This window comes from Dama dama, chromosome 21, assembly GCF_033118175.1.
Source record: "Dama dama isolate Ldn47 chromosome 21, ASM3311817v1, whole genome shotgun sequence".
NCBI classification, from domain to species: Eukaryota; Metazoa; Chordata; class Mammalia; order Artiodactyla; family Cervidae; genus Dama; species Dama dama.
In genome coordinates, this window is record NC_083701.1 from 65,412,416 (window position 1) to 65,426,961 (window position 14,546).

A 14,546-nucleotide genomic window follows, 5' to 3' on the forward strand; every position below is an offset into this window, starting at 1 on the left:
GGAATAGAATGGTTGTAAGAATATGGATTGTTTCAGTTCAGTTCAGTCACTCAGGCATGTCCGACTCTTTGCGACCCCATGGACTACAGCACACCAGGCTTCCCTGTTCATCACCAACTCCCGGAGCATGCTCAAACTCATGTCCATCAAATCGGTGATGCCATCCAACCATCTCATTCTCTGTTATCCCTTTCTCCTCCTGCCTTCAATCTTGACCAGCATCAGGAATTTTCTAATGAGTCATTTCTTCACATCAGGTGGCCAAAGTATTGGAGCTTCAGTTTCAGCATCAGTCCTTCCAATGAATATTCAGGACTGATTTCCTTTAGGATTGACTGGTTTGATATCCTTGCAGTCCAAGAGACTCTCGAGAGTCTTCTCCAACACCACAGTGCAAAAGCATCAATTCTTTGGCACTCAGCTGTTTTTATGATCCAACTCTCACATCCACACGTGACTACTGGAAAAACCAGTAATTTGACTAGATGGGCCTTTGTCGGCAAAGCAATGTCTCTGCTTTTTAACATGCTGTCTAGGTCTGTCAATAGCCTTTCTTCCAAAGAACAAGCGTCTTTTAATTTCATGGCTGCAGTCACCATCTGCAGTAATTTTGGAGCCCAAGAAAATAAAGTCTTTCACTGTTTCCATTGTTTCCCCAACAATATGCCGTAAAGTGGTGGGACCAGATGCCATGATCTTCATTTTTTGAATGCTGAGTTTTAAGCCAGGTTTTTCACACTCCTCTTTCACCTTCATCAAGAGGCTCTTTAGTTCTTCTCCACTTTTTGCCATAGGGTGGTATTATCTGCATATCTGAGATTATTGATATTTCTCCTGGCAATCTTGATTCCAGTTTGTGCTTCTTCCAGCCTGGCATTTCGCCATGATGTACTCTGAATAGAAGTTAAATAAGCAGGGTGACAATATACAGCCTTGATGTACTCCTTTCCCAATTTTGAACCAGTCTGTTGTTTCATGTCCAGTTCTAACTGTTGCTTCCTGACCTGCATACAGATTTCTCAGGAGGCAATTAAGGTGGTCTGGTATTCCCATCTCTTGAAGAATTTTCCAGTTTGTTGTGATCCACACAGTCAAAGTGTTTGGCATAGTCAATAAAGCAGAAGTAGATGTTTTTCTGGAACTCTCTTGCTTTTTCGATGATCCAACAGATGTTGACAACTTGATCTCTGGTTCCTCTGCCTTTTCTAAATCCAGCTTGAACATCCGGAAGTTCTTAGTTCACATACTATTGAAGTCTCACTTGGAGAATTTTGATAATTACTTTGCTAGTGTGTGAGATGAGTGCAATTGTGCGGTAGTTTGAACATTCTTTGGCATTGCCCTTCTTTGGGATTGGAATGAAAACTGACCTTTTCCAGTCCTGTGGCCACTGCTGAGTTTTCCAAATTTGCTGGCATATTGAGTGCAGCACTCTAACAGTATCATCTTTCAGGATTTGAAATAGCTCAACTGGAATTCCATCACCTCCACTAACTTTGTTTATAGTGATGCTTTGTTCAAAGAGCCCACTGGACTCTGCATTCCAAGATGTCTGGCTCTAGGTGAGTGATCATACCATCACAGTTATATGGGTCATGAAGATCTTTTTTGTATAATTCTGTATTCTTGCCACCTCTTCTTAATATCTTCTGCTTCTGTTAGATCCATACCATTTCTGTCCTTTATTGTGCCCATCTCTGCATGAAACAGTCCCTTGGTATCTCTAATCTTCCCAAAGAGATCTCTAGTCTTTCCCATTCTATTGTTTTCCTCTACTTCTTTGCATTGATCACTTAGAAAGGTTTTCTTATCTCTCCTTGCTATTCTTTGGAACTCTGCATTCAGGTGGGCATATGTTTCCTTTTCTCCTTTGCCTTTAACTTCTCTTCTTTTCTCAGCTATTTGTAAGGCCTTCTCAGACAAACATTTTGCCTTTTGCATTTCTTTTTCTTGGGGATGATTTTAATCACTGCCTCCTATACAATGTCACAAACCTCCATCCATAGTTCATCAGGCACTCTATCTATCAAATCTAATGCCTTGAATCTATTTATCACTTCCACTGTATAATCATAAGGGCTTTGATTTAGGTCATACCTGAATAGTTTAGTGATTTTCCCTGCTTTCTTCAATTTAAGCCTGAATTTGGCAATAAGGAATTCATGATCTGAGCCATAGTCAGCTCCTGCTCCTGTTTTTACTGACTGTATAGAGCTTCTCCATCTCAGCTACAAAGAATATAACCAGTCTGATTTTGGTATTGACCATCTGGTGATGTCCCTGTGTAGAGTCATCTCTTGTGCTGTTGGAAGAGGGTGTTTGCTATGACCAGTGCACTCTCTGGCGAAGCTCTGTTAGCCTTTGCCCTGCGTCATTTTGTACTCCAAGGCCAAACTTTCCTGTTACTCCAGGTAGCTCTTGACTTTCTATTTGTATCTCAGTTTACTCTGTACATCCATTAGCAAGATATGCTTTGCACTTTAGGTCATTTTGGCTTCATAGGTCTCATAGGAATGCTCTACTTTCATATAGCGGGAAACTTGTATAGCCTTCCAGGAAAAATGTCTGTGTTGCAACTTAAAGGAAGAGTAGGAGTTAGCCAAGTAAGGTGGGAAATCAAGATGTGGGGAAAAATAAATGTGCAAAGGGAAGTAACACCACTGCACATCTGACAACTGGAGGAGATCAGTGTGACCCACACAAGACAGAGCAACAAAACCCAAGCCTGGAGAGGAAGACAGGGGATGAGTCAAAGAGGGAGGACTTTAAGTCACTTTAGAGAGCCTGAACTTTATCCTAAGGGTAATAGAATTCCTAAGGAGGATTTCCAACAGTGAAACTACAGAAGAGATTGGTGTTTTACAAAGTTCCCTCTGGAGATTGTACGGAGGCAGAAGGTAAGGAGGCCAGGAGACCAGTTAAAAGGCTGCAGTTTCAGTCTTGGGTGATTATCACCGGTACTAGTGATGGATGGGTTCTAAAAGAAGCGGAGGAAGGATTTTTGCTTCCAATAGGAGTCCAAGAGACTGGAGTTACTCACATAGGACTAACACTTCCATCATTCCCACAGAACCATAAAACTGAATGAGGGCAATGATTCTCAGACATTGAAAACATCTTTCAGTGCAAGACCATAATCTCTGAGAGAAAAAAACTCACAAGGTGACCCCAACTGCCCAGCTCTTTGCCTAGGAACAATTTATCAAAAGCAGCAAGGGGAGCTAGAATCCACACAGAGCACAGAAGGCTCTCTGAACTGGGAAAGCTGAGTTCCGAGTTTGAAGGGCTGGAATCTGCCAGGCAGGGCGATGGAGAGGAGCAAGTCATACCACAAGGAGCCCGGGAAGTCACTGTGGGTGTCCCTGGAAGTCCTCTGCTGAGGGCTGAGACTACTGAGAGCTTCCCAGAGAGCAGCTGCTGGAGGGATGAAAAACAAACAGAAAAACCAGAGCCTGAGGCTTGGTGGAAATCCTGGTGTTCCGGCTAGCCAAAGAGGAAAAAACAACTCATCATCACCTCATGAAACCCCCTGGCACCCAGGAGAAAGACCAAAAAGGCTTCATTTCATGAATAGGGACCACACCCTAGAACCTGCATGCTCAAAAGGGTGAAACCTGATTCTGGGGAGAGAAGGAGAGTGAAAAATAGCTTAGATATTACACAGCTTATGAACAGATACATGGTTAACACTTCACAAGAGGCATAGGGAGGTGGGAACAGGGCCAAAAGATGAGGGGAGGGAGTGAAAATGTCTAAAATGTCTCCTTGGTGGGTAATCATTTTTAACATATTGACAAATAATGCCCAAGAGTACAGACTACTCTAGACCTTACTAAGGAAAGTCTAAAACTAAGCCTAAACAAGATCTTCATAGGAAACTGAGTATTTATATGAGTCTCCGTAAGTTAGGCTTTGGGAACACCTAGAGCTTTCCATAGGACCATTCTAGCAAAGCATAACCCAAGCTTATCCAAGCTCAAGGTGATCAGATGTCTTCCTAAAAAAAATGCAAATACCTTCTAAAAAGAAAAAATACTCTTCAGAGGACAATAACAGATCACATAGTATCTAAAATGTATCACCTGCAATATCTAGCATGCAATCAAAAATTGCTAGATCTGCAAAGAAAAAGAAAAATGTGGTCCACAGTTAAGAAATCAGTAATCAATAGAAACTGACTCCAACATGGCCCAGGTGCTGAATTTATCGAAACTCTTAAATAATTATTATAGACATGTTCAAGAAAAATATAGATGCTCAGAGAATTTAAGAAAAAGTACTCTTAATTAATAAATAAGACTCTAAGCAGAGAAATGAAAACTATTAAAAAATTTAAATTCCAGGACTGAAAAGTAAAATTACTAAAATGAAGGAAGTGGAATATATGAGAAGTATTTTAAGAGCTATACATTCTAGGATCTCTAATGGTGGTAAACAGAGAGAACTCTGAAAATTTCTGCTCAGACAACTGTTGGGGGGGTAGCACCATTTCTTGAGATAGTAACACCATAGGGAAAGTATATCAACATTGTTCCAAAAGCCAAAACCAGAGTGCTACTGTGTGGAGGCAATAAAGGACCAGCTGATAGGATGACAAAACAGTTAAAGGTATACAACACTGAGACTGATTTTGTTCCAAAGTATGGAGTACCCTTCATAGGAAACTAATGACAGAAGCTAAGATCTTCTCCAGAAGGGACAAGCTACCCACTCCAGTGTTCTTGGGCTTCCCTTGTGGCTCAGCTGGTAAAGAATCCTCTCGCAATGCGGGAGACCTGGGTTTGATTCCTGGGTTGGGAAGATCCCCCAGAGAAGGGAAAGGCTACCCACTCCAGTATTCTGGCCTGGAGAATTCCATGGACTGTATAGTCCATGGAGTCACAAAGAATCGGACACAACTGAGAGACTTTCACTTTCACCTTCAAATGAACCACAGATTCTATAGAAGCAGATAATACTGTATGGGATAGAAGACTGGACAAGGTATCCTTAGTCCAATAACCTTATACCTAGGTATAAGCTTCCTTTGAAAGTTAAATTTCTACTGTTTTCAAATCATTATGAGAACTCTGAACAGCACTGAATGAAAAACAGGCATAGGCTCAACAAATAAAAGATGAAAAAGATGTACAGGGCTTAGCCTGCCCTTTCACTAAATGGCTCCATATTTATCAAATGATGTGGTATCCAGAATAAAGTCCTCCTGAAGATGTCCAACTCTTAATCTCTAAACTTATGAATATGTTAGGTTACATGGAAATGGGGAATTGGGGTTGCTAACCATCTGACTTTAAAACAGGGAGACTAGGCTGGATTATCCAGGTGAATCCAGTGTAATCACAAGAGTCTTTAAAAGTGGAAGAATGAGACAGGAGAGTCAGAGGGAGATGTAACTATGGAAGAAAGGGACAGAGAAATGTAACACTGCATAAAAATGAAGGAAAGGGGCCATGAACCAAGGAATGTGGGCCACTGCTAAAAAACAGGAAAAGCAAGGAAATGGGCTCTACTCTAGAGTCTCCAGAAGAGAAAGTGGCCTTGCAAGCACCTTGATTTTAGCTCACTGTGACCTTTGCCAGACTTCTAACTCACAGAACCATAAGAAAATAAAACCATGTGTTTAACCTACTAACTTTATAATAATGTTTCTAACTGCAGCAATAGGTAACCAATACAATGACCTAGAACTGCGTCATCTGATAGGAGCCACTATCCACATGTGATTATTTAAGTTAAAATGAAATAATAATTTAAATTCAGTTCCCTCAGTCATAATAGCCACATGGCCAGTGGCCACTGTATGGAACAGTACAGACAATCATGTCTGTTATCACAGAAATTCCTTCTGAACAGCACTGACCTCCTCAGTGTCTCTCTCAATCATGCTTTCAGGCCAGTAACTTTGTATGGGGCTATTTTTAAGGCCATAATCTTTTGTTTTGTTTCCTAGGTCAAAAGTAAAAACTATATATTTCCAGGAAAAAGATAAATAAAATGCCATAGACATAACTAAATCAGATAAGTTCCAGGCCTACGACAAAAAAAGGAAATGCCATTCTAGTTTTACAGAGTGAACTCATGGACTGTGAGAAACATGTTTTTGTTGAACTCAAAGGTTTTTATTATCGGTTTTCTCCTATATTTGTGGCTACTCCAGAAGGTTACAATTGTAAGAAATAGGCTAATTGAGTAGCAAGATCATTACTGCAATTTAAAATTTGCAATCATGCAAAAGGGATATAAGTAATGACTACTGAATAAAAAAAAAAAATCATTTCTTCCTCTATAAGTTTTCTGGGTTTTACTCACAGTCTTAATATAATGAAACCTGAAGATGCAAAGCAGGTTAGTGTCAATGAAAAAGGTCATGCTATTCAAAATGATACTACTGCTTACAAATCATAACTTCCCATCTTTAACATCAGGTTGTCATCTTAAATGTATGCCTTCAAATGTTTTTTTTTTTAAATTGATCTTCACTCATGTAGACAGAATTTCATATTCACCTTGATTTGAAATCAGTGAAGTTTATTTTGCTGAAAGTCTTTCACCAAAGCAGTCCCTGTTTCCCCAAGACTCTCTGCCCTGACACTCTCCACGCACTTACCCCAACCCTCCAAAGCTGAGCACCACTCTTCTCCAGTCACATGCAGGTCATGCTGATGCCTTTGCCCAAAGCTAACAAAATGCCCAGTCATCCAAGTCATCCTGGAGACGAGAAATATAACAGGCAGCAGAAAAGATAACAGGCAGAAGCTGAAAAACACATAGCTGGCTTAAAAGAACAGAGTCACTGGTTCAAAACTAGGGACTTAAGAAAAATTCCACAGATCAAGTAAGCATAAAATTCCACAGGTCAAGAACAAACAGTTTAAGTCTTGAGAAAAGAAAACTCAGGTAGCAAAGATCATGAATTAAAGCAGAGTCCAGGCATCAAGGGCCAGATCACTAGCTCACAGCAAGGTTTCAATATTACAGCTGTTGCTTCAGCCAAGAACCAGTCCCCAAACGTGGGCATGAGAGGCTACGCCAGTACAGACACCCCCACACGAATGAGGAATAATGTGAGGGCGGGATGGACCACTGACCTTCATACACCGATATTATCATTATCAGTTCCATTATCAAAGAGAATACGGAAACCCCATTACCAAAAGTAAAAATTATATGAAATGAAATAATGCATTTCAGAATAAAAAATGGAGACAAGGGTCACTAACCATACAAAAATATTAAATCTTTGGTAAGAATAATGCCTGGAAAAGGTCAGTTTTCATTCCAATACCAAAGAAGCCCAATGCTGAAGAATATTCAAACTACCACACAATTGCCAACATCCACTGGATCATAGAAAAAGGAAGAGAGTTCCAGAGAAACATCTACTTCTGCTTTATTGACTATGTTAAAGCCTTCGACTGTGTGGATCTCAACAAACTGTGGACAATTCTTAAAGAGATGAGAATACCAGACCACCTTATCTGCCTCCTGAGAAACCTGTATGCAGGTCAAGAAGCAAAAATCAGAACCGAACATGGAACAACAGACTGGTTCAAAACTGGGAAAGGAGTGCGTCAAGACTATATATTGTCACCCTGTTTATTTAACTTATATCCAGAGTACATCATCTGAAATGTGGGCTAGATCAACCACAAGCTGGAATTAAGATTGCAGGGAGAAATATCAACAACTTCAGATATATGGATGATACCACTCTAATGGCAGAAAGTAAAGAGGAACTAAAGAGCCTCTTGATAAAGGTGAAAAAGCAGAGTAGAAAAGTTGGCTTAAAACTCAACATTCAGAAAACTAAGATCATGGCATCTGGTCCCACAACATCATGACATATAGATTGGGAAACATCGGAAACAGTGAAAGACTATTTTCTCGGGTCCAAAATTCCTGCAGATGGTGACTGCAGCCATAAAATTAAAAGATGCTTGCTCCTTGGAAGAAAAGCTATGACCAAACTAGACAGCATATTAAAAAGCAGAGACATTACTTTGCCAACAAAGGCCCATCTAGTCAAAGCTATGGTTTTTCCAGTGGTCATGTATGGATGTGAGAGCTGGACTATAAAGAAGGCTGAGGGCCGAAGAACTGATGCCGTACAACTGTGGTGCTGGAGAAGACTCTTGAGCGTCCCTTGGATTGCTAGGAGATCAAACCAGTCAATCCTAAAGAAAACCAATCCCAAATATTCATTGGGAGGACTGATGCTGAAGTTCCAATACTTTGGCTACCTGATGCAAAGAACTGAGTCATCAGGAAAGACCCTGATGCTGGGCAAGATTGAAGGCAGGAGAAGAAGGGGACAACAGAGGATGAGACGGTTGAATGGAATCACCGACTCGATGGACATGAGTTTGAGCAAGGTCCGGGAGATGGTGAAGGACAGGGAAGCCTGGCATGCTACAGTCCATGGAGTTACAAAGAATCGGACACGACTGAGCAACTGAACAACAAAAATAATGCCTATAATTGTGAAACATGTTCCTGGATTCTTCCAGCAAAGGAAAAAGAAGGATTCATAAAAAGTTAGGGGAAGTGGCAGTACACAATTAAGAAGGAGATGGATGAATTCCCTGTCAGTTAGGACTCCAGGCTTCCATGGCAGCAGGCATGGGTTTGATCCTTGGCGGGGGAACTAAGATCCCACAAGCAGCAGGACACAACCAAAAAAAAAAAAAAAAAGCAATCAATGGAAAAGAGAAGAGAGGCCTGTTGGTGGATACCAAACTGTGATGCAGCAGCTTCTAGCAGCCACAGGTCTTGGGATAGGAACAAATCCATGCAAAGACATCATAGATGAAGAATTTGAACTCCTCTACCCCTAGAAATGGTCCCATATACTTCCTGATACCTGAAGGTCACCATTTCACAGTTTTAGACAAAATTCTTAAAATTGTCTATGGCTGCCACCCAGAGCAGCCTTGTGAGAAAAGCTCTGCTTTCGGTCCTCACTCATCTTTCCTAAGGAGAATCCTTATTCCCACTCAAACACAGACATCTGCTTTATGACAAACACAAACCTTGCCTACTAGTTTGTCGGTGTGCTGGATGCTAGGGTTTCAAGCATGGTTTTAAAAGACAAAGTCCCAGTTCTCAAGGACAATAGAAGGAATGGACAAGAAAATGAATAATTAGAATATAATAAATTAAGTTGAGTCGATGGACATGAGTTTGAGTAAACTCTGGGAGTTGGTGATGGACAGGGAGGCCTGGCATGCTGCGAATCATGGGGTCACAAAGAGTCGGACACGACTGAGCGACTGAACTGAAATTAAATTGAATTTCAGTAGAGAAATTAGGCTCAAGGTGGATGTAACCATCTTTGGGCAAATGACAACAAAACTGTCTATAGAGGCTATAGAAATTGATGTAAATATAATATTTTAGCTCCCTCCGCTTTTAAGACTCTTCCCTGTTCATACTTTTTGTCAAGTCTTTGAAAGTTGAAGTTCCTTGGAACTTCCCTGGTGGTCAAGTGGCTAAGACTCTGAACTCACAATGCAGGGGGCCCAGGTTCGATCCCTGGTCAGGGAACTAGATCCCACATACCACAGCTAAAAGTTTGAATGTGTCAATTTAAGAACCCACATGGGACAACTAAGAACTGGCTCAGCCAAATAAAATAAATAAAATTTTTTAAAGGTGAAGTTCCTTAAGACTAGTTAAATAAAGCTCTCTCTCTTTTTTTAAGTCTATACTCTCTCTCTAGCCATTCATCAATACCCTCTACTTCAAATATCATCTACAGTTTTTTGTTTGCTTGTTTATTTAGTCACTGAGTTGTGTCCAACTCTTGTGCCCTCATGGACTGAAGTCCACCAGGCTTCTCTGTCCACGAAATTCTCTAATACTGGAGTTGGTTGCCACTTCCTTCTCTAGGGGATTGTCCCAACCCAGAAATCAAATTTATATCCCTGTGTTGCAAGCAGATTCTTTACCACTGAGCCACCAGAGTGTTTTTACTCCAATGTGTATAGTCATCTCAGACCTCTTCTCTAAACCTAATAATATATATACACAACTGTCTATTTGACATCTCCAACTAGAGATGTTTTACAGGAACTTCAATTTCAAGATTTCCAAAACTGAATGCCTAATCTTCAAAACCACAAAAGGTCACACTCATTTGTCTCCCTCCAATCTATAGAGCAACAACATTGATTTCCTGTTTACGGTTCTTCAGTTGCTTCCCACTGCTTGTAGGATAAACTTTAAATCCCTTCACAGAGCCTGAAATCCCTGATGTCCTGCCCTCTCCTCCCTCTGTAGGCTCTTCTTATGCATTCTCCAACTCTTGAACTCTAGATATGTTGACTTAATCTCACACACTCCATCGTGCCAAGCTTCGTCCTGATTCCTCTGCCTGGAAAATACACCCTCCTTGTCCCCTTTGGTCAATTCTTACTTCTTCAGAGTTCAATTCAATCAGTATTTTCTTAAAGACATTCCTGATTCCTTGCACTAAGTCAAAACCTCAAAGAATATATTTCAGAACATTACCACAATTACAAATAAATAAGACCAAACATTTATTAGTGTTAGTCACTCAGTTGCATCCAACTCTGAGACGCTATGGACTGTAGCCTGCCAGGCTCTTCTGTCCATGGGATTCTCCAGACAAGAATACTAGAATGGGTTGCCATTCCCTTCTCCAGGGGATCTTCCTGATCCAGGGATTGAATCCAGCTCTCCTGCATTGCAGGCAGACTCTTTACCATCTGAGCCATCATGTAGTACAGAAAAACATTTATTAAGTACCTACTATTAGACCAAACACTATTCTAGGTGACGAAGATTTAGTTAACAGAAAAGACAAGCAAGGTGTGCACTCTTTTGGAGTGATACACCTATGAAGGGAGACAGACAACAAACAAATAGACCCCACAAAGCATGATAATTTCAGATAATAACATGGGGACAATAAAACTCATGATGTGAGAGAGTGGCTGAGTTAGGAACAAGGCCAAAGGAGAAAGCACTGATCTATTGTTCACTGTCTGCTTTTCCTGGAGGAATGTAAACTTCAAAGGGCAGAGGCTTTGTCTTCTGCTATATTCCATGAGCCTGGACATAACAGATGCTCAATGAATATTTAAGGAATAAATTATGAAATATATTGCTTTCTAAATAGGGCTATTTTCCAATATGCCACAGAATAGCTGCAATCTCCAGGAAGTCACATTTTTATACTACAAATTACATCACCAAAATACTTGCTCAAAATCCTCATTGCATAGATAAATAAATGAAACAAAAACATTCACATCTATAGGTCCCCAGGCATTTATAAGGTTCTTCATGGACCAGAATGCCTTACATAATCTGCCTCTCCAAGCTGCTGATTCTTGAGCTCTGAACCCAACAAGAGTCAAACAGATGACAAGGCAGTGACTCTGGTGGCTGATAACCTCTCTGCTTACTAAAGCACTCTTAGTAAGTCAACACTGCGCTCTCACCCAAGATGGATGGACCTTAATCTTATCAGACAGGACTAAGGGAAATAAACAATCTATATAGCAAACTGCACAATTCCATTCAGAAAATCCCAACAGCCAGTGCTTAACAAACAGTATATAATCAAATAGAAGGCAACTTAAAAGTTTTATGGCTTACTTAAAAGAAAGAAAATATTGATTCCATGTCCATTCTCGTATTTCTTAAGATGTGGAATAATAAACCAGCTTATCTTGTGGATACGAAGCATTCACTTACTCATTTATTAACTCATTCATTCACTCAGCATTTACTGAGCATCAACCACTTCGGGTACTGTGTAAGACGCTGGGTATGGGATTTTACGATGTGAGGAAGCAAAGCCTGTGCAGCATGAGGGGCAGTGTTTGGCAAACTGACAACATGGCTTAGAAAGATGGCGTATGTCTGGCCAAACTTAGATGGCAAGGAGATATTTTCTATCACCTTTGCCAGAAAAATATATATAATCAAGTCTCATTATTCATGGTAGTTATATTCTATAAAGTCACCACAAGCACTGGACTATAGAATACTAAACTGAGGCTCCTAGGGAAATATAGGGTTAGGTTCCTTGTCCTCTGGTTACAAGGTTTTGGGCAACTTATCAATACCTAACTTTGTTTCCTGTGTGTTTCTTTTAAAGACACCATATACAACACTTGCTGCTGCTGCTGCTGCTAAGTCGCTTCAGTCGTGTCCGACCCTGTGTGATCCCATAGACAGAAGCCCACCAGGCTCCCCCGTCCCTGGGATTCTCCAGGCAAGAACACTGGAGTGGGTTGCCATTTCCTTCTCCAATGCATGAAAGTGAAGTGAAAGGGAAGTCGCTCAGTCCTGTCCGACTCTTAGTGACCCCATGGACTGTAGCCTACCAGGCTCCTCCATCCATGGGATTTCCCAGGCAAGTGATACATTAACATCTAACCTACTGCCAATAGCACTATAACTCACACCTGAACAAAGCGTATCTAACAAAGCTTATCTGTCCTTGCCCTTCATGTAAGGCACATCACAGCCTTCTTGTACTTGGAATGCTGGACAGCACTTCAGCACTATATTTGAGGGCCAGTTTATACACTGTAATCACCCCCAAAAAGCACAAAAATGTGAAGAAAAAAAAAAAGTGGCACAAAAGAGACCACAAAAACGACACTTGTTTACCGTATGAGTGAAGAGAGAAGGGAAGGGAGGGAAAGGGGAGGAATCGACACTTCGCAGGCAGAAGGAGTCTTCTTATTAACTGGGCAGCCTTGCCCTTCCCCTGGCAACAAGGGCCTAGAGCCGCTCCATCAGTTTTCAGTGGGTCACAAGGAATCTAGGCTCCAGGCAAAGTAAAGACAGAGATGAGGAGCCAGGTGGGGTGGCAGTGCCAAAGCGGGGCCTTCTCAAAGCAAACCTCCCGCTGCTGCATGCTGAGCTGGGAGAAGAGGGGAGGAAGCCTGGGTCAGGGCCAGTGAGTACAAGGGAAGAGATACAGTGACCATCACCTGAACCAAAGTTCCTCGGATGGGGGAGAAGGAATCGGTCAGGAGCAAAGGCACTCAAGCCAGCCCCAAGTGGCAGGGCTTTGGCTGGCAGCATAAAAATCCTCTCTGCCAAGGTTGCCGAGGAACGCGCTCCCGAGGCTGAAAGCATGTCATTCAGAGCGTTTTCCCAGTGAAACGTGTGTGGCACATTTGGAGGCTGACAGAAGCCCTGCCTCGGGTCTCTTGTTTGGAGCTTCCTCGTGTATCTGATCAGGACAAGAGACCCTTTTTTCATGGTTTTCATAGAATTAGATTCCAGTTAGATATGTTTAAACTTGCAAATCAAGCAGGAAAATGCTTTGAAACTGTTACTGCTTTCATTGAAAAAGAAAGTTTGGGATTTAGAAAACATCAAATACTTAGCAGATTTGACAGGTCTAACTGCGGCAATGACAGGTGACAGCTACACTGGCCATTAGTCCTTGACTTATCACATCTGTCTCGAGTTACAGTAATAATCACTCCCCCTTTCAAGGATCCATGCTGTAGCCAGCCCACTAGACACTTCCTAGAACTTGTTTCATTTAATCTTCCCTCAAATCCCTGGGAGGTTTTTGCTATAACCCATCCGCATTTCACAGTTAAGGAAACTGTACAGAAAGTAATTTGCCAGAAATCATGTGGAAAGTAAGTGGCTGAGCAAGGACTCAAACCCAAGTCAGCCTGAGTTTAATATCTGTATCCTTTCTACTCTATTGCCTATAACCGGGTAATTGTATGGTCTGCATTCAATGAAACACGAACTTGAAATGGTTTTATTTTTCCCCAGTCCTTCCTGTGAGTTGTGCTACAAAGCACCGTATACCTTCTCATCCCTTAGTAACATCTGGACAGACTCCAGAATTTTCGGATCATTTTCAGTTATTAGAAGAGTTTCAGTGCAGTTTTTAAGATACAAACCCATTTATTTCCTGGACTCGCTGTTGCTCACCCAGTTTCAAGCTCCCCTCCTTCCATCTCCCAGGGGTAGCCCTGCTTCAGGGCAGGTCTGGACTTGGAGGGGCAGGGGCCCTGGTCTGCTCCTCTCCCCTCCTCACCCTCCAGGTGGAGAGGAGACCTGCTCAGCGCCCAGGGCACCTCCTCCCTTCCCCGCCTTTCAGGCTCCGGCCGGCCAGTGCTCTGGAGCAGAGAGAGTGAGATCTGTGAGGTGACAGGGCTCGAGATCTCAGGCCAGCTGCCGGCGAGAGGCGGGCGGTCATCCGCGTCTATCCGTGTGTCCACTCTGGCTGAGTCCGGTTCTCTCAGCCACTGGAGGTCATCATGGATTTGGCGGTTTTTACCCAGGAGGTGCGCGTGGTTTACCTGGGGAGACGCCCTGCTTCGTCTCCGTCTGTGACAGAGAATGCTCTCAGAGAGCTGGGCAGCGTGTCTCCATGTTGTCTCTGCCGTCAGTCCATGCCCCCCAGGATCTGCCCCAGCCCCTGACTAGATGTCACTTGATCATCCCAAAACTCAGGCCTCCCTGTCTGCATTCTCTGCTTCCTCTGCGGAGCCACAGGAACCATGGAAATCCCCTTCAGGGCCTTCCAGGTGGGG

At 42.2% G+C, this 14,546-nt stretch overlaps 1 protein-coding gene and 1 non-coding gene across 3 annotated transcripts in view; one reads left to right on the forward strand and one right to left on the reverse strand.

The window, feature by feature from the left end:
* CPQ (carboxypeptidase Q) overlaps nucleotides 1-14,546 on the reverse strand; it is a 526,376-nt gene that overhangs the window by 467,457 nt on the left and 44,373 nt on the right. The window lies entirely within an intron of this gene.
* Nucleotides 9,471-9,543, forward strand: TRNAV-CAC (transfer RNA valine (anticodon CAC)). Its single transcript has one exon. It is a non-coding gene; the product is annotated as a tRNA-Val (tRNA).